A 20,759-nucleotide genomic window follows, 5' to 3' on the forward strand; every position below is an offset into this window, starting at 1 on the left:
CAGAGTGCTGCACACACTCAGATATCCTCTGCAGACTTTAATAAATGCCTTCCATGGTTTTCTTTGCCTAAAAACTAGATAGAATCAGTACTCGCTTTCTTTGCTTTCCCCTCCCTCGAAACTCTAGCAGATGATGGTTAAATTATTACAGACCTTTCAGTGTGGTAGCCCTAGGCACAGGATAGAAAATGAAAAGTACGAGAAAGTATCTATGAACTGATTATCTTGTTTAAATTTTCAACCAAGAGCTGCAGTGAATTTTTCAAACTATTTTTAATATTGTAGAGTTTTTGTCATATTTTTGTTGTCCCAGTATTGTAAGTTGATGTATTTTATTGGCCTGAGACAACAATAAATAATCCAATTCAGTTTTATTTAATGATTTCTGGTTTCAGTGGTAGGGAAGGGAAGCTTTGCCAATTTTAAATTAGGTCTTGGAGTAAATTTAAAATTAATGAAATTTAAAGCTGTGATTTGTTTAAGGATCCAGAACATTCACTCTTTCATCTATTCATCAAGCTGTTTAATTACCTACTATGCATGAAACCTGTATTATGTCTTATTATTGAGAGATTAATTTTATGAAAACCTCTGAGTGATACATCATTAGAATGACTCTTGGATAATGTATAGTCTAACCTTTTCTACTAATCCCACCACAGAGGAAGAGAGGGAAGTTGACAACTCTTCCACAGTGTTTTATTCCTACTGTTCCCCTGCAGTATTATCAGCTGCTAGCAGATAGTTTGTCTCTCCTACTCTTTTAATTTCTAATCCTCACTGGTGTATAGCTGTCCATCACGTTCACCCTGAGCTACACGTACGTGCGAGTGCCTGTTGAAAGGGATCCTTATTGTTATTCTGTTACAGCAGTGTATGGAGGCCTGCCATGGGAGACATTGCGAACAGGGAGTAAGGGAGCGTGCCTGCCTCTGAGACTGAAATACTCAAATGGTCCGAGTGCCTTGTCCCACCGGGAAATGAGAGATGGAGGGACTGCTTGGCAGACCTAAGATGGACAAGTAAGTCTACAGTAGACCAGAGAACTTCAATTTAGATGCTCTGAGTCTCAGCCCAGTGCCTCAGCCACAGTAGTATCTTTTTCCCTTGCCCAGTTTGGAGTGCGTGCTCTGTCCACCCCTGTCCAAACCAGCTGCCGGGGCAGCAGCTGGAGCAGCAGTGTGAGCTGGGGAGGGACTCGCGCCGGCGGTGGGCCACAGCTTGGTGGAAGGCGCAGCATTGCCAGTGCGTAGGGCAGCAGCCTGGTTGTGCTCATCCGCCAGTCCCTCAGCGCAGTGCTGCTGGCCCCCTGCCTTACCTGAGCTACGGCAAGGACTGGGCCAGGGGCTGCAGTGGGTTTCACACTACCTGACCTGAAAAGCGGGAGCAGAGCTTTAGCCTTGCTGGGCTCCGCAGCCTGGCTGGGCGTGCAGCCCAAGGGATGCAGTGATATGAACAGAGGGGCAAAGAAAGATGGACTGCTGTTGAAAGAAATGATCATCAAATTGTATCCAAGAATTTGTGTTCCTCAGGTATGTTTTACTTTCTCATACCGTGACCTCTCTTCTTTGCTGTCAAAAATAATTTTTCCATTTTTTTCACAGTGCTTCCATGCCAGGCTAAATATCTGTTCTCTTGAAAGCTAATAGATCGACTTTTGATATTAATATTTGTGAGAGCAATATTAGAAATGCTTTATTTCATTATCTCACAGCTGAGGACTGTAGTTGCTCTGTGTTATAAAGCAGCTAATTACAGTGTTAGTGACTTAGTGTGCCATGCCTGCAGTGCAGTTTGTCAGAGTTTCTGAGAATTTCTAAAAAGAAAATAGTTTGCAGAGTACTTTGATGAATCTAGTTTGAGAAACATTGCATATCCAGCATCTTCGCAATGCTATACATCTCCTAATCGAAACCTTTTCCCCTCTAAGGGCATTTACATTTCATGGAAAACTTGTTAAATCCAGATTATTTGACATATGTACTTTTCCTCTGTCCTTACTTTTAAAATCAAAAATATGTAGGATACTGCAGGGTAACAGAATATTTGTATGCAGTGATCCCTCCTGCTACTCCTCTGCTGGATTTGCAATCATCACTACCTCATAGTAATCAGTTGTGGGGTTGTGAAGCTATAATTAAAACTTCAGATGAGGAACAACGAATAAAAGGGACACCTCTTTCCCCTACTCAGCTTTCATTAACGTAAATGTCATTAACGATAAAGGATAAAGGGGTGGAAATGCCAAATTCATAAGCATATTTGCGACCTTTTAACTGTAATGTTTTCCAAAACTTAGTCTCTGCTTAGGAGGAACTTGTGAAAATAGCTTTCTTTTGGGTTTTATAGAATACTCTCTGTGGTCAGTATGACATTGCATGGAGTATGCTTTCTATTTCAGACAAAAATCTATACTTTTAGAAAGAAAAAAGCACAGGTGGCAATGAATTCAGTTACAGTAGCTGGATTAACAAACACCGCAGAGGTCTGGAGCCCACTTATATGGAAGAACATGGAGTGTTTTAGCATTTTGATAAAAATCTATGTGGCCACTTTAACAGGATACATGCTAAAAGCAACTCAGAGGTATTTAACTGCCATTGAGGAAGTCCTGCTGATAGCTTCATGAGTCCAATAGCTAACTCTCTAATGCATTAGGTCAGAAATGTTTCTCTTGGAGTTTAGAAACTCTGCTCTGTGTCCTTTGTTTGGTGCATGGAATTACTGATCCCATCGTTGCTTTGATGCCTGTTGGTTATGGATCGAATCAGTTCTTCCGTGTATTGACACACTGATGTACATGATTAGACTCCGTCTCTGGTTATCACAGAAATTCTTATAATAAAATACATTGTGTCACTATGTTTTCCTGATGAAGGTGTATTTTAGTGATGGAAATGGACTTATATTCCCTGTATTTCTCATTTGATTCCTGTCACTGTGGTTCTGTAATCTAGAGGATGCAACAGAGCGTGGGAGGCTTCTGTGGCAAGTTCAGCAGTCTCTACCCTCCTGCAGTTTTCCATCCTAATGGACTGGGCAAGTGCATGGTGCAGAAGAGGGAAGTGATTACCCTTTGGTCACATGGCAGGTTAGTGGTACAGCTTTGAATTAAATCCACATCTTTAAAGCCCCCATCTATTCCCTTGCTGGTCCTTATAAATTGAGTTTCTGTGTCAGAATTGTCTGTTCTTTACCATTACTGGAGGTACTGGCTTCGAGAGCTGGCTGAGTGACAGAACTCAGAGGGTTGTGATCAGCGGCACAGAGTCCAGTTGGAGGCCTGTAACGAGTGGTGTCCCTCAGGGGTCAATACTTGGACCAATTTTGTTCAATATATTCATTAATGACCTAGATGAGGGGACAGAGTGTATCCTCAGCAAGTTTGCTGATGATACCAAGCTGGGAGGGGTGGCCAACACTCCAGAGGGCCGTGCTGCCATCCAGCGTGACCTGGACAGGCTGGAGAGCTGGGCAGAGAAGAACCTAATGAGGTTCAACAAAAGCAAGCGTAGGGTCCTGCACCTGGGAAGGAAGAATGCCAAACACCAGTATACGTTAGGGGCGGACATGCTGGGAAGCAGCTCTGAGGAGAAGGACCTGGGGGTCCTGGTAGACAGCAAATTATCCATGAGCCAGCAGTGTGCCCTTGTCGCCAAGAAGGCCAATGGCATCCTGGGCTGCATAGGGAAGACTGTGGCCAGTAGGTCGAGGGAGGTCATTCTCCCCCTCTACTCTGCACTGGTGAGGCCACAACTGGAGTACTGTGTCCAGTTTTGGGCTCCCCAGTTCAAGAGGGACAGGGAACTACTGGAGCGAGTCCAGCGTAGGGCAACCAAGATGATTATGGGACTGGAGCATCTCCCTTATGAGGAAAGGCTGAGAGAGCTGGGACTCTTTAGCCTGGAGAAGAGAAGGTTGGGGGGGGGACCTGATTAATGTTTACAAGTATCTAAAGGGTGGGTTTAAGGAGGACGGAGCCAGGCTCTTTTCAATGGTTCCCAGCGACAGGACAAGGGGCAATGGGCACAAGCTAGAACATAGGAAGTTCCGTTCAAATACACGGAAAAACTTCTTTACAGTGAGGGTGACAGAGCACTGGAACAGGCTGCCCAGGGAGGTTGTGGAGTCCCCTTCTCTGGAGATTTTCAAGACCCGCCTGGATGCAGCCCTGAGGGATGTGCGTTAGGCAACCCTGCTCTAGCAGGGGAGTTGGACTAGATGATCTCTAGAGGTCCCTTCCAACTCTGAAGATTCCGTGATTCCGTGATTCCGTACTCTTTAAGGTATCAGAAAACGAACGCTTGTAGTAAATAGTTAATGAATATCAATATAATGTTTCCTGTACACACACACAAATATATATTGAAATCTCATGGCCTTTAAAATATCACATACTTCAATCTCCACTCAAAAAGGTACCTTTCAGCAGTAATGGGAAAAACCACTTTTTTTTCCCCAATGATTACGGAAGATGGGTGAGCCTGAAGTGATTCTGTTTTATTGACTCTTCTCAGTATTTGTCAGCATTGGAAATGCCTGATTTAATAATTCAGAATTAGCTCCTGCAGAAAATATTTGTATTGTGCATCTTTGAAAAATGTCAGAGCCAGAATTAAGTTTAATAAAGCTATACTTTGTGCTAGCTATAACATGTGAATTTAGAAGATGTGTCCAACCACCTAGACATCGTGGGAAAGGATGGGCTTTATGAATACAGGGTTCTGTATTCTAGCACATTCCATTTCATTACACAAAACTGTACTTTCTGTGTACTTCTGTGTACCCAGAAATGCCTCCCAGGAGCCAATCTGTAATTCAAGTGACGGGTTTATGTTACTCTCTTTCAGCATTTTTTTTCGTTATACAATATGTACTTTTTGTTTCTCTCCGAATTGTGTCAACTAACAAGTCTTAATCTATATCTGCAAATTAAAGGCAGAAGAAATCAATTACAAGTGCTTGGTTTACCTAAATTGAATTGCACTGGCTCTTTTGATTGAACTTAAAAGTCATGTGGTTGGTGTTCTGTAGCTTGGTGACTATAAAACTTCTAATTTGATTCCATCATTAATATCTGGTCTTTATGAATTATGAACTCATTTTTGCAAGTGCTCCAGTATTTACTCAAAATTTGCAGTCTCTGCAGATGTTTACTTGGCAGATTTGTTTCTTAGAGCATTCATGAGATGAAGATGCAAGAGAGGTGAGCACAGACTACCTAAATGCAATTGTGGCTTCAAAGAAATATTACCAGACTCTCTTCCCCCTTTTGCTTCCATAATTTGATGGTTTGGGCTAAAAGCACCGAAAGGCAGGAACCTAAGCTGAAGTATATTTCTGTCTTCTCCTCACTTATTACATATCTGAAGACATCGTCTCTTGTGGTGCTGTCCTGAGTAGAGATAATTGACTGATGTTACAATATATTGGCTCAGCTGTGTCTGTGCTTGCTTGCAATGTTTTTATAGTTCACAGGTTACAAAACTCAGACTCTGTTTGTTGACTTACTTGCAGAGAACCATTCCTGTGTTTGGTTTCCTTAATGAACTGAGGATTGGTGACACATGCTGGACACCAGCAGAGTGTGGGCTATTTTGAAAACTCACATCCTCCTTCTTCTGACGGACTGCTCTGCCTCCGTGCACGCATTTCTCCATGCTGTGAGGGTATAGCACTATTTGTTTCAGTACATATTCAATGTGGTGTATGAAAAATAATTGAGAGAGAGTTAGAAGTTACCTTTATGCTGATGAACAAAATTAGAAGGGAAAGACTCGCATTGTAGGGAAGAGTTTGCCACATTTTGTAAGACAATTTTTTTTCAGTGCCTGAAACACATTTGAGTCTGGGTGAAGATGGTATAATACAATTTAGCATTAAAGGATTTGCAGAGATAGTTCAGCAAAAATACTATAAAGGTACAATTGTAAAGATAGATCGTACAGTGCTAAATATTCAAAACTCAGTGTTATATTTTTGTTATAATAAACTGGTTTGTTACCAGTTCTTATTTAATTCGGCCTGCCAGTCATAATTAGTCTGTACTTTAAATGTCTTGCTCAATGCTATAGAGCAGACACAGTCTTTATATTGAAATACTAATAAAAGTTACATAGGAGACTAGATCATACCCATACACAATACTAATCTCTCCGCCCTAGGAATGACTCTGTGTTTCAGAGAGGTGTATTATACCGCCTGGGGGTAATACACTTTGGCCTGGTACCGGAGGAGCAGAGCGCTGAAGCACAGATCTCTCTGTGTACACATCCGTGATGTTTGTTTTGTACCTACAGTTGTTCTGCGAAAGGAGGCTGGGCCACCTTCCCGCAGTGTACAAAGAGCACTTATTTGGACTCAAAATTGTCATGCGCCGAGTGTAAAAATACACACGTGCCTTTTGGTTGCCTTGTTTTGTTGTCCTTATTGGGTACATTTGTTATTTTAGTGGCGCAGCATCTAATTTGACTCTGTTATCTCTATACTTAGAACTCTGATATTTGCGGAAAATTCAAGGGATGTTGCAGATTTCTTTTACTGGTGCTGCAGGAAGGAAGTTTGATGATGAGCTATATTATGTATGGCTCACTAGATAGTAGTAAACATTCTTCTTCGTTGCTGTGCTTTGGGATTATCAAAGGGTGTTGTGTTGCTAGTTAGAATTTTTCTGGATTAATGAAACAGATCGCAGATCACTGCATAGCAACGTGCCTGAAGTCTGTGAAATGTTTTCTGATTAAGGATTGGATCAGGCCTATTGAGAATACAAATGCTGGAAAGAACACGGTGTTATTTTACAGACCCTGCATTTGGTTGTTTTCTTGCAGCGGCCTTATAGCCTCACTAATTAGAAACTTGAGGTTTCTTTAGTTTTCTCTGTTTCTTTCTTTCTAACAATACACCACTAACATCCAAATCCTTGTCTTTACTCAGGCACTTCTGACTGTCATTGACTTCAAGGCCGACTTTTTTTGAAAATGGACTGGTTCAGATGGAATTAGGAAAACTTAACATTAAGTTTCAGAGCTGTCTGTAGAGAATTACGGTCTGTACACGTCCATGCTGAGAATATACATCAGTCTTTGGGGAGTTCAGCAACAGGATTTGAGATGGAGACTGTCTAGTGTTGAGCCTAGGACTACTACCCAACTGTAGAATTTAAGTATCAAAAGCTAAGGGAACGTTTTAGAGTAATTTCAAATATCTATGAAAAAACCCCAGGAGATTCTGTAACTTAATAGGTAATTTTATTTTTGCTCATAAAATCCATAAAATGTGAGGAAAAATGTGCATCTCAAGGCCAAGTATGAGCAGCTAGAGAACTAGTCTCCATCATGAGTCAGATCCCTCTCACAGGTTCTGAATTTAGATACAAAAATACCTGCTTTTTCTGGAAGTCTCTGTACTTGTCTCTTCAATCAAGGGAATAGAAACATGTGACTTCAGCCACGGCCAGAAGCCAACTTTTTAGCTCTTGGAAAATATAACTTTGCTGCCTTTGGTAAGTATTGTGAATCTGTCCATAAGCTTATTTTAATGCCTGCCAAATGATCCTTGCATAAATTTCTGTTCAGTCGTATTTCTTTGACTGGAAGCTTTACTGGTTTTGGAGCTCCTCTGTTTTAGGAGCACAATAGTTCTGAAATCAGGTCTCCAAAATGAGCTCACACAAAAACTGTTATAAATGTGTCAGTTTGGCTTTTTTTCTCATAGACTGTTAATACCTGCTTCTGTTTCAACTCAGAATGTCTTGAATGATGACTTTTCCCAATAACTTAGAAAACCTAAATCCTCTTGCATACAACCTTTAGATTTTGCATTTCTCAAATATGAGAGTCGGTGGTTCTTACGCTTGGTCTTGAGAAGGTCCAAGTCTCTTAAAAGGGTTCTTTCGTGTATAATGCATGAGAAATGAATGGGTTTTTTTGCGAAGGTGCCTTGGAATCCTTATGTGGGGGAAGGCAACCAAAGAATCTAAGTACCATTTATGTTCAGCTGTTAAAATGATGAGTGAGTTTAAGTGCCTTATTCATGAAGATTTTGGACTGAGTCAGATTGTGAAAGATTCTCCTGCAGTCCGAACGCGAACATGGAGTTTACCTTAGCTACCCTCGATTGTCTGTGCTACCTAGGGAAGCTGCTTTTGGAGTTGAGATGAGTATGGCTTGAAGTGTGTGATTCACGAGAATGTTGCAATTGATTAGATGCTGAAGCTGTGAATAGGTCACATAATTATATTCTGACTCACAGTATGTAAATCCAGATGGTTATTCAAGAGCCTCACATTTTTACATTGGGGTAAAGGTGAAACAACTTCATTAAAATTATTCTGCCGGTTGCATCCTCTATTACCTTTTTCTTTTTCTTTTTTTTTTTTTTTTGGTTGAAGTTTTTGGGCTACATAACCAGATCCGCTGTATTGTCTTCCTTCAGGGACGAAAGATACTGGTATATTAAAGGAAACCCAGGTTCTCCAAACATCTTAGGTTTGCCAGTAAAGGTTACCTGTATTTTATGTGCTGTTATAGCAAGAAACGTGAGCTGCTGTAGGGAATGTGTTTGTCTCCATGGTCCTACCTAGCACATTATCTTTAAAGCTTATAAAAAGTTCATTCTCATTTCAATAAAGGCAGAATTCAAAATTGAAAAACTGTCTCTAAGATAAAAATAGGTCACATTTGAATAATTGCGCTGCTTGCCTTGTAACAAATGCTGAATTGTGATCGTACTACCATCGCAGTCTTCTGGCATAAAAATTCTTTGAGGTAATAACCAATGGAATACTCTTTATTAAATTTAAAAAGTAGGCTTGTTTTGGTAATTTAATTTCTTATTTTAAACAAGTTTTTCGATTTATTTCTGAGTGTAGCAGAAAGAAACAGTGAAATTTATATCTGTGATATTTCAAGACAGTTAACAAGGACTATATCAGCCTAGAACATTTTTGGAGCTTTGTGGGGAGGAAGTTAGAGCTGCTGGTAACTGCAGAATTGATGCCTGACTTTGCACTCAAGGCAAAAATGTGTAGGTGATATGCTATATGGGATTTAGTATTCTCATTGGTAATTTACTACTTATGTAGGTTTTGGAGTGGTGGTGGTGGTTTTTTTGGTTTTGTTTTGGTTTTTTTTTAGTGTAATGAATTTGCTGACAGCATTTGATAGGATGTACGAAAATTCAGAGCTGTAGCATCAGTTGGATCCAGTCAGTTGGCATAGCTGCATTTTGTACCAGCTGAGGATCTGCCTTTCAATTTGGAACAAATTTTATACCCTGGTCCTCTTTTTCTATTAGATTTGGACTCGAAATAGTAAAACTGGAATGGAGTTTCCCTCCATTTTCTATTTCTGACTTTCTTAGTTTCTAAACTTCCTGGAGGAGGGGCCATCCTTTTCTTTCCAGAATGAACCTGGCAAATAATTTATAAACAAATAAAGAAATAACAGTAATGGAGTACAAGAAAAGGAATACTATCCATTATTTATGTACATAATTAAATACAATCTCTGTTCTTTTGAAAGTGCAAAGACAGAACTTCACTGTGGGTGTATTAGGTATATAAATGCTGAAGCATTTCATGGTGGTTTTACATGAGAACCCTGCCTCCGTTTTCGCTCAAGCAATTACATTTTGTTTCATCAGGTAGCTCTCAGTTTGCAGCTACCGCTGCAGACACTGAATTTCCTCATCAGGTTTGTCAGAAATGCAGCAATTAATGGTCAGGGGTTTGGGTTGGGTTTTTTATGTCATTATCGTGCAGTACATTGAAAAACAGATTTGATACAAATAGTGCCATGGAAGCAAATAGGATGGCTTAAACCCAGTGACATATGGAGCAAAACCAGTGCTCCAGGGCACAGCGCGGAGGGTGTGGGCCAGCAGGAGGGGGTGGAAATAACAGCATGACCTCTCCGTTGGGCACGGGGGAGACTTTGCTGGCTGGGAGATGTGTATTTATTTCATGGGATGGAAAAACTTAAGCATTAAACATGTTTGCTCAATTAAGTTATTGAACCAGTGGTTGAATTACTCCTACAGTATGTTCTTTATTCCCCTGGTGATAGCTGAAGCTGCTCATGCAAACACCAAGAGAATATTTTTGTTTGTTTCATTTTTGGCATTGACATCAACAATGTTACATTATTTTTATATAGTTCACATTTTCTCTTTAATCCATATTTTTATGTTGTCCCATTTTGGCCAGAATCATAAGACTGTCATTTCATACATGGGAGAAACTGGGACAAATACAAATTAATTGAGTTGTCTTAATCAAACAAGAAGATGCTTAGAATTAGAACATAAGGAGCTGAACTCAGAGCTCTTAATTTGGTCTGCCAAATCATGCCGTACTCCAAAGTGATAAATTAGTAGGTTTTATGAACTATTTTTTTGTTTTACCTTACTATTTTCTGTGAAATTTAGCAATTAAATTCTCTACAGGATAACACAGTGTGAAGCCCATAGAAAATCACTCTGGTTTTAGGTGCCGTGCAGTTTACCTGCTTACCGTGGTGCTCCTGCCAAGTTGGTCTCAAGGCATTAAATTCTTGACGAAGCATGGCTCTGCTTCTGAAGGGAGACTGCCTCCAAAAGTGTGCCGTGGCTTTGAGAGACAGGGACTGTGTTGGTGGAGGGGGGCCCTGCAGTCCAGCCTGGGGCTTAGCACAGCAGCCAGGAGGATGCCCACCAAAGACCTCAACCAGGGCCACAAGAATTAGCTGGCATAGGTACCCTGCCAGGTCATTTGAGAGAAGTGCCAGCTGGCCCAGCTATTCTTCTCTCTCTTTTCTAGGAGGGTTTCCTCTTTCTAGAAATTTGCCTGTATCTAGTATCTCTTCTCAGTTTACTTTAAGTGATTAGAAAATAAGGGAACTTGCCATACTACAGGAGATTAGGATTTTGACTCCTGTAGCTAAATATGTGTATTTTTATATATACACATATATAAAGATACTGTCGACAAGTTCAGTGATGACTCTGACTTTCTAAATTCATTGCATTCTGCTTAGAACTATCACATCTCAGAAAAAAGAAAATACTTTTTCTACCAGGAAAATATATGTAACCAATATTTGTATTTTACAGCAGTCATCAAAATCCATTGATTTTGCCAGAAATATACCTCGGAATTTCATGAGATAAGTCAGGAAAATGAAATTCAGCAATGTGTTGCCCAAAGGAAACCACAAGCTACCACAAGGTTTTATGACTATGAATATCCTCAGTTTTGGAGCAAAGGCATAACAAAGTACATATTTCACTCTCCTTTTTTGAATGTTTTTCATTCGTCCAAGCCAGCTATTCTAGCAATTGGCAGGGACACTTGGTCCCATTATGAGTATTGGCTTGTAGCACATGCTGTAATCCAAATGTCTCAGCTCATTCATATCAGACAGTATCAGACCAGATAGAACAAAGGCTACAGTTGCCTCCTGATGTCATAGTTTTGTGATGACCTTTGGTTTGCAAAGCGTGGATAGGAAATCCAACGCTTTCCTGTTGTGTTGGACATACGTGTGGGTCACAGATGGAGCACATACACAGCAGATCCTGTCTGCCCAGAACGCTTTGAACGTATGCTGTGTTACATCTAGTCCTGTGTGTGATGAGTTCAGGTTTACTGCACACACACCGACTGGCCGTTATCACCATTGAGTGGATCTATGCGTGCACACTAAATATTTCTGGTATTTCTAGGTGTTCCAGTTATTTGCCTGACTGAGCTGTGGGACATCAAGACGTTATGGACAAGTGTCCCAAATCTTTTTCCATCCAGTCAGGATTTCTGGGTGAAAAGAAGGAGTATGTCAACATGCCTGTGGCTGTTGTGGAGCTGTTTCTGGAGATAATCTGTTCTCAAGTCAGAAGAAAGCAATGACTGCAGCTAACCAATGCAGAGGAATACGCTTGTTTTTTGGAGGGGGAGAGAGAATGGGTGGAGGAAGCAAAGCAAGCATGGAATCCTAATGCTAGATTTTATCAATTTGTAAAGTTTAATTACTTATACTTGTGCTACCTCTGAAGAGAAATGGAATCCAGGTTAATCTTTGCAAGATATGCAATAAAAATTATTTATTAAAATAAGGCCCATTACTGTGATTATCAAATACATTTTTAATTAAGTCCAAAGTTGCTTCAGTAGAAATTTTACTTATATTATCTCCAAATGTTTGGGCTTGTTCATCTTTCTAAGCTTTACTTCTCTTCTATAAAGATCATGAACTTGGCTTAATTAGAAGTAGTAGTTATAATGTCAGAGCAAATTAATTTCAGTCAACTAAACGGTCCCTTTGAGGATCACAGTCTCCACCTGTTGCTCTCGTCTGTAGCTTGGAAATACCCGTGCTCTGATCATGAGTGAGCTCTCATTAACTACATGATGAGGGTCGCTCCGCTGGCTCAATCACAGCGATGAGCACTAATATCGGTAATAGAGACTTGGAAGATCGCTGAAGGAGGCAGCACACAAGTTTCCTTTCCTGCAGCTTTCTCTCTATCTACAAAGTTTCTTTATTTTACAAGAGGTAATTTAAGGCTCTTGAACCAGGTTTGTATGCAAGACTTTTACTAGATAGTTTACGACTGTTGTCTCTCGGGAACGCCTCTATGCAATATATCCTGAGTACAGGTAAAAAAAGACATACATTTAGCTACCCTTCCAACACAGCCAGGCCTAGATACTCCGCTTGTGTAAGCAGATCAGTTGATCTGAGTATTCCTTTTAACATCAGGGTCGCAAGCACAAGAAACCTTTTTGTTTTCAGAGATTTCACTCAATGTTAGCTTTAAATGTTTCCCGTTAATTAATTTTTTTGAGTGCCTTTCTTTTGAATGTTACTACACTAATTTTGTATCTAAAACGATGCAGCAATCTTACATTCTAAAGGGAATTTATTTGCATAAAAATAAACACAGTAACTTTTTCTAGGTGTGTTAAAACATAAAAAGATAAGTTAATTGTAAATCATTGCTTAAAAATACATTTTTGTTACAAAATTCTGGGCTACTCAGCCTTCTTAGTAGGTTGTAATGAACTGAATTCATTGGTTAAATTAAAATGCTTTTTCTCATATTCAGTAAATGCAGTGTGTATGCAATTGAACAAAAATAAAATTGAAATTTACATTTTCATCAAATGAATAACCACATGCTGAGGATTGCTCAACTGCAATTTACGATTATGCAAATGAAACAGGTTTTGCAACTAGGATATGTACAATAAATGGGAGTTCCATTATTATGTATCAAAAAGCCATTAACCTTGAAAATTATATACAATTGATGTGAACATTTCTAAAATATGTCTAAAAGCTGTTAATGTTCTTTCGCTCCCATATGTATAGCTACCATATATTAGATTTAGTGAAACAATTCTGAATGAATAATTTATTAAATGAGCTCTGACACTTTTTTGTTTATGAACTACCTGTAACAACTTGCTGGGTTCTTTATTCCTTACTTAAAATCAGGGAGTTCTGCTGAATAATTCCTTGTCTACTGGCAAGAACATGAGTTACCAAAGCTGTTCCTAACGAGCATTTGCTATTTTGAAAACCTGGAGAGGGAGTGGAGACAGGGCGGTGAGTGGCATGGCAGCTTCCCAAATTAGAAGTGTCTTTGTTGTGAATACTCACCACGGTGCTCTCTGTGAATTGTTGGTATGTGAGGGTTCTAGATCAGATTCTGGTTTTTGTTAGCCCCAGTGACAGAACTACCAGTACTGGGAGGGAGCAGAGAATGGGGCTGTCTCTGAACGCGTCGTCAGTGGTATTCTGTGACTCTATAATTACCTTTTGCTTGGGATTAGCAAGAGAAAGCAAAGAGACGATGAGCTTAAAGCTATCAGTTTTAAGAACATTTTCTGCATATTTCATGAAAGATGGTCCCTTCCCTAATACTGCTGTGGATTTTTGCCTTTTGGAAGGAAACCGCTTCTCGCTAACCTTGGGACAGTCAGAGTAAAAGTATAACTGGACTGTTGCTTGGTGTGGCCCCAGTCCTGACACGTCTTCAGCAATTGCCAGTGTGCTGCGGTCCCGGGCTCCCTGTCTGCATGTGCCAGACGTGGTATCCTTCACCCACTGTCGCTATGCTGAGGGTGCAGTAAGTCTCTCTGAGGCACGCAGTTCCCTACCCTGTATTGCCCATTAATGCCAAAACTCTGGAAAGAAAGAAACAAATACACAGCACAAAGCGGTAAAGAAAAATAATATTTATATAGGCTAGTTCTCAAGAGGTACCTCAAAGCTGATCTGTTCTTTCAGTGATTTTTTGATAGCTTTGTGGAAGTGTTTCAGTTATATCTCTGTGTTAGTTTATAGCTACAGAAGGGTTTGGTATCCTGAGTTATTTTTACCACAGGAGGTGTTCACATTGTGATACTCAATGTGTAAGATACCAAGGTCTGTCCGTAGGAGATTGCCTTATGTCTGTTATCTATAATATTTAATTTGCAATAATTTCTGATACTCCTTTTCCTCACATCCCCATAGGTATCAGAGGAGAATGCTTAAAATCTTTTATTGCAAATACTTCAAAATAGTACTAAACATGTCCCTCCTCACCGTAAAACAAGGACCCTCTTTGCCTGTTCTTTTCTTCTCTTGTCTCTGTAAGAAAGTGAATGTGTTTCCTTGCACAATTCTCTCTTCTAGATTGAGGTTTACATCAAAACCACTGCCAAAAACATGTTAGTGTAGAGCATTGCAGTAAAAGAAAATACAAATTAAAGTAAATGGAAGTGTCATAGATGGGAAGAAGGGCAGGAGAAGTTGGGAATCCACGTATGTTCAGTTGAACGTAAGGGTAGATACTGATGTTTTGAGAATTATAAAGTAGAAACTTAAAAGTACAAGTGATTCCATTGGCAAGACAGACAAGTTACACTAGACTTGACAAAAATCTCAAGGAGAAAGGGACAAATGGATAATTAGTTGTAGTTTTTCACTATTAGGTTTAACCACAGGAAACGGTGGTGTGACTTCTGCTGAGGCAGTCTATAGCAGCTCGGACTCCTAAGAACTGCTTTTGATGTGTACCCTTAAATACTCCTCTATATTCAAGTAGAAAAGGAGGATCCTGTGTTACTTTTGAACTTGAAAATGATGCTCAGAGTACATATGTATTAGTGGCAGATGGAGGAATATACTTAAAATGGAGTTACGCAAACTATTCCCTAAACTGGTGGGGTATGTGTTTGAAGAGCACTATACGATTTTACCTGTTATGCTTTAGACGGCAGGTGCAGATGTATCCCATAGGGTTAGCAAAACTTTTGCTTTTTTACTGTTAAGGCGGTTAAAGGTTTTTATCCTCTAATAAGAGTTAAATTAGAGGACTTTAAAACCAATTTGAAGTTTTTTTTCTAACATGGATAGCATGTATTTATACTGCTTGGGCTTCTTAAGCAGTGTCAGCCATCCAGTAACTCTTCTTGGGCCGTTTAGGTGGTGGTAGCCTTTCTAGATGACATGACCCATGAACAATGTGTTCTCCTCGCATTGCTGCTTCCACCACAAGGATGCAGCTGAGAGCTAATAGTGTGATGCTGTTTACTGGGAAATACAAAAGAAAGGGGATGTTTACCCAGACTGGTTGCGGCTCACATTACAAACTACTGAAACATTTTTGAAAAACAACATTATTTTTTGTACTTTTTAATTCCTGCAAAAAGTCTGTCACAGAAGAGATTATGACCGAACATTTCATGTGTTGTTCTTGCTAAGTTTGCCAGAGAACAACAGAAAGCTAGATGTGTCTTATTTTTCATCACTTTCTGTAAACACTCTCCAAATTAATCCCAGTAAATACCAGAAATGCTAATATCTAGTCTCTGTATATGCTCACAGAACAGATTTAGGGCACTTATTTGAAGGATATATATATAAAGCAAGCATTTGCCATAAGTTGAAAGCGTCCTTTTTGACATCTCTAGAACACATTTCTCAAAGTACTGAGCAGTGATTGAACTTTTAATTCCGTAAATATCTCTGGATATGCTAACAGGAAACAGTGCGGAAAGCCACAGCTTCCAGCTTACCCCTGCGTGTCCAAGTGTTGTCCCAGAGTCTGGAGTAGAACAAGGGAGGGCCCAGCAGGCAGTGACATCTCCCAAAGGCTTGGCAAACGAGGATATTTCTAATATGATCTGCTTGCTGTGATGTTCATCCTATGCTGTTTGAGTGTAACAGCCAGCAGTGATTTAGGTACCAATCCCTTACTTTAAAGTATCATAAGTTGTTGAGGCTGATACCCCATTGGGGGTAAGCTCTTGGTTTTCTTTATTGGCAAATACTACTGCTGGGGTTTATTCTGGGCTCCTATCTGCTGTAGATGTTACCTTTTTTTAAAACATGAAAACAAACGCTGAAGCAGAAAATGGCAGCTGTAAAGTAGCCTTGTTTGATTCTTTTCTTAAAAAACACGGAGCCTTGCTAAAATACAAAATTAATAATTAAAAAAAAATCTCCAAGAGGTACAGGGCTGTTAGGAGTTTTTATGATCTGTAACTCTTCAGCCACTAGATGGTGGGAAAGTTGCAATATGAGAGCACTCGGGGAGTCGATCTGCCCTCCCAGGGTTAGCCCACAAGCAGGTATGACTGAACACAGCACTCCTTAAATTGTTGTGAAATTTTACCATGAGGTGGCATCTGGATTGTGGCATTGCTTGTACATCTCTATTGAAATCAGCTTTGTGCTGGAGAACCTTGTCTGCATTACCAGGGCAGCTGTGATGAAAAGAATTGCCTTTAGTTGCAAATTTCACCTAAGAAACTGAAAAAAAGTATCGAGAGGCTAGTTCATGCTTCATTCAAAACTACCATAGCCACATTGCTGGTAGTGCCGGTTTTAAAGCTAACTCTTCTATGCTGTCATGCCCACATACCCGCTGTTCCATGAAATAATAGGAAACACCTAGCACACTTAAATACAGTGTGGACTGAATCATTTTTCTTTCAGTAGCTTCTGTGGCTTATAGTGTGAAGAGGCGGCCTGCATCCTTCTCCAAAAATATTGTATGCATTAGGAGGCAAATCTTTCTTCCACAGTAAATGGAATTTGCTAAGCTACTTTTTGTGTGGACATTTGGGGAAGAAATGGTTTGATTTGAAAATATCTTTAAGAGGTTTATTACTCTCTGCTTTGTTCTGAAGGACAGCTCCATAAATACTTCCGTCTCTGGGATCCCTTGCCAGGATCTGCTGTAATGTCAGATTCATCACCTCACCAGCAAGTTCACCTCCCTTTTTGATCTTGGAAATAAATTGTAGTCCCAACTTCCAATGCAAATGGCTCCGATACCAGCCCTTAATGATTAAGGTAACTTCAGTGCAGACTTTAGGAGCATCAAATGATGACAATGCCTTTGATTTATATGCCACCTTTCGTTCCTAGCGATCTCAAAGCATCTATAATTTCTGGCAAACCTGTGCCGAGTTAATGGGTTATTTCAGAGTCTACTCAGCAATAACTGTTAAGTGCTCAGAAGAAAGACTGATTGATGGGTGAGATGGCCCAGAACTTTAATTATCTTAATGAACAATTTTTTGGACTTAACAGGAAGTCTGCCACTAACACAAGTGGAGCTATGAACTTTAATTCCACCACTCATTATATTAAACACTGAGCTTGGTGGTAATTTGAAGACTTGGCTCTTGTTCTGTGTAGGTGTATTTTCATAGGAGTCTACTTAGGCATGAATGATATATAACCGCATCTGCTCTGGAATTTAACACATTGCACAGAGTGGTTTGGGACACGGGGTGAAAAACAGCACCCTGCCCCTATGAAGCTGTTAAAAAAATTCGATATGCAATTACTTGAGTTTAGCAGGATGCTAGAGACAAATATATAAAGTATTCAGAAAGGTCCTGGGAGAATTACTAATAAGCAGATATTCCAGACTCTGGTTTTACACCTGGTCTGACATTTTGCCTGTGACAGAAAACAGAAGTGGTAAATAGCTGAACTGGGGTAACCGGAAATAGAAAAATAGCATGAAAGGCAAGCAGATTGCTGTTGAGGAGATGGGTTTGAGATTATTCCAGTGTGAAAGTTCTTTTTAAATTAGCAATTGTGATCACACATGCATTGTCTCCTGTCATCTACGCCCCCTTGTACTCTTCTTACGCCTCTTTGTTATTGTACTTTTAAACCTTAATCATTTTTCCACAGAAACGAAAATTGTTATTAGCATCTGTTGTGTCTGCATAATTACTGTGCCTGTTAAAAGGCTTATTTCTATTATTTCCAGATCTCTTGCACAAATCCTTACATTGGTAATTAGTATTTCTTACAAACACTGGTGGACTGAAAAGGATCATAAATTTTCAGCATAAACCAAGAATTGCCTTCTGATGACTAATATTACAGTGGGTATGATAAAAATAATAGTATTAGAAAAAAGCAACAATTCCAAGTCGTGTTTTACTGTATATGTTGCCAAGGAGATCTGTCTTTGTGAGTGGCTTTAGGACCTGGACTCCTTGTCCCAACTACAGCAGCAATGTCAAGAATGTGATAATTTTTTTCAGTTAGAAAAAAAATGTCATGTGTGCAAATTCAGCTTGTCCTACGTGCATTCTCATTACTGGAGGTTGAGGAGAGGGTCAGAGAAGGCTGATGACTCTTCAGCTGCAGGTGAGGGCTTGTGCTCGTTGCTCCTTTTATGGAATAGGGAGGACCGAGTTGTGGAAGATGACACAGGGGGTGAAGTCATTGAGTGTTCAAAGACGGCTTTGTTCCTTTGCACTTCGTGGTCTTTTCGTGTGCACATGGTGAGTGGACACGGGTCCCCAGAACAGTGATTTACACAAGCATGTGTTTGTATCATTTTTTTCACAAGGCATCAAAAAAGTGGAGCGATTGCCAGAATGCTTTGAGAAGTCTCCAAAAGCCACAGAGCTTTTGTAGTGATTGCCATGGACTACTGCCTGGTTTCTGACTCAGTAGGCAGGGCTGAGGGACAGAGAGTGGAGGGGAGACACTGGTTCAAGCAACCTGTATCCCTTGGAGAATTAAATATGTGGGCCTAAAGATGTCTGTGTGCACAGCTTCTCTCCTCTTGTCTTTCACAGATAAATCTTCTCAAAACCCATGCAAGTGACGCTCTTCCATTCTCAAGCCTTAATTCTGACTATTGATGTATATTCTGGGTAGACGTTTGCTGTTGTTTCAGCTTCTGATATCAGCGAGAAGCTTAACTGCTTCTTACATTTATTCCCAAGGAATAACAGCTTAATAGTTTTGAAGCCCTTTTTAGCCAGGTTTAAACCGTCTCATAACATTTTCCCTCATAAACCTGATGCAGGTCGTATCAGAGGAGCTTAAGGAATGGTTTGGAGTCTTTGCATTCTCTCTCCCCTCTCAGCTCTCATCCCTGCTGGGTCACTGCCCTTGTCTCAGAGAGGTGGTTATAAAGCCACGGGTAAAACACAGGACAAACCTTTGGAAGCAGTAGTCGAAGGAGATTGAAAAGAGAGATTTGACTATCACTTGGAAGCTGTACAACTCAGCAAAAATAAGTGTCACGTATCAGAGTTGGGCTCCATGAACTCTGAAGCATGCAACTTCAGGCTTCAAATGTTATGTTCACCTGAAGTTTTAGAAAATCAAAAGTAATTATTTGGCCAATAGATCTCTTGGTACAGATAGCATTGTCATTTGCCCAGTGATGTTTGCCATGTTAGTGTCTAAAGGTATCCATCTGTGGTCTGCCCCTTTGGTTTCATATGACGTTTTCCTGTCTTCCCTAACTCGGAGCTTGCAACATTGGACAAATGTCCTTTTTTAAAATTCATTTTTCCTAAGCAGTGTGACCAAAATGATCTCATTCTCTGAGTGGCTAGACTGTGTGTAAGAAGTTTGAAAGAGACAAAAAAAGCAGTTTCTGGAAGAACTGTTAAAAGATATCCATTTTTCACAGCTATAATAGAACCTCATAATTAATTTAAATGAAATTTGTTTTCCATAACACAGATTTTTGGGTGTAAAGTATGTCCTTTGAGAGAGGCAAGAGGAAACAACCTCTGTTATTTTTGATTACCTTTGTGTTTTGCTTTTTACTCATTATGCTAATTTTATGCTAATAACCTTCTTACATTAAGTTTCACTTTCTACTGCATAAACTGACAAATAGAGCAATATTTATCAAGCATAAATATTAAAAACACTATAAAGACTTCTAGGCTTCTAATTATTATGCTAATTTATCTCTAAATTATTCTTGTATTACCACCCTACAGTTCACTGTAGAACATGACACAAAAATGGTAAAAATACCAAAATTCTGTTTCTTTATGCTATTAATTAATCACATAGGAAGCCTGTCTATGAATTTAAAAAGTGCTAGTTATAGCATTGTGGATGTAAAGATAAAGAATTCATTTCTTCTGCTGAGCTCTTGAGCCTTTGCTTGTATTATCATAAATGCTAAGGAAACCCAAAGTGCTTTTTTATTTTAAAAGAACAGGAAAGCCTAATATATTGGATGGAAATTCCACGCATTGAGCCAAATTCTTAGTATTTCTTTTCATACCAGTGTATTTATTGAAGTCAATGGGACTATTCATCTGGTTCAAGTGTGTGAGTTTTGGCCTTTCTCCTGCTTTTGTATTCCGTAGGTGGGCTCAAATGGAGTCCCCAGAGCTCAGGTATCACATTCATTCTGGTGCCATTATGAGCCTGAGATGAGGGGCAAAATCTCTCCCAATGTGTAGCAGGATGAATTAAATCTATACAAAGTAATTTATA

The sequence above is a fragment of the Rissa tridactyla genome, chromosome 4 (genome assembly GCF_028500815.1).
Source record: "Rissa tridactyla isolate bRisTri1 chromosome 4, bRisTri1.patW.cur.20221130, whole genome shotgun sequence".
Classification (NCBI taxonomy): Eukaryota; Metazoa; Chordata; class Aves; order Charadriiformes; family Laridae; genus Rissa; species Rissa tridactyla.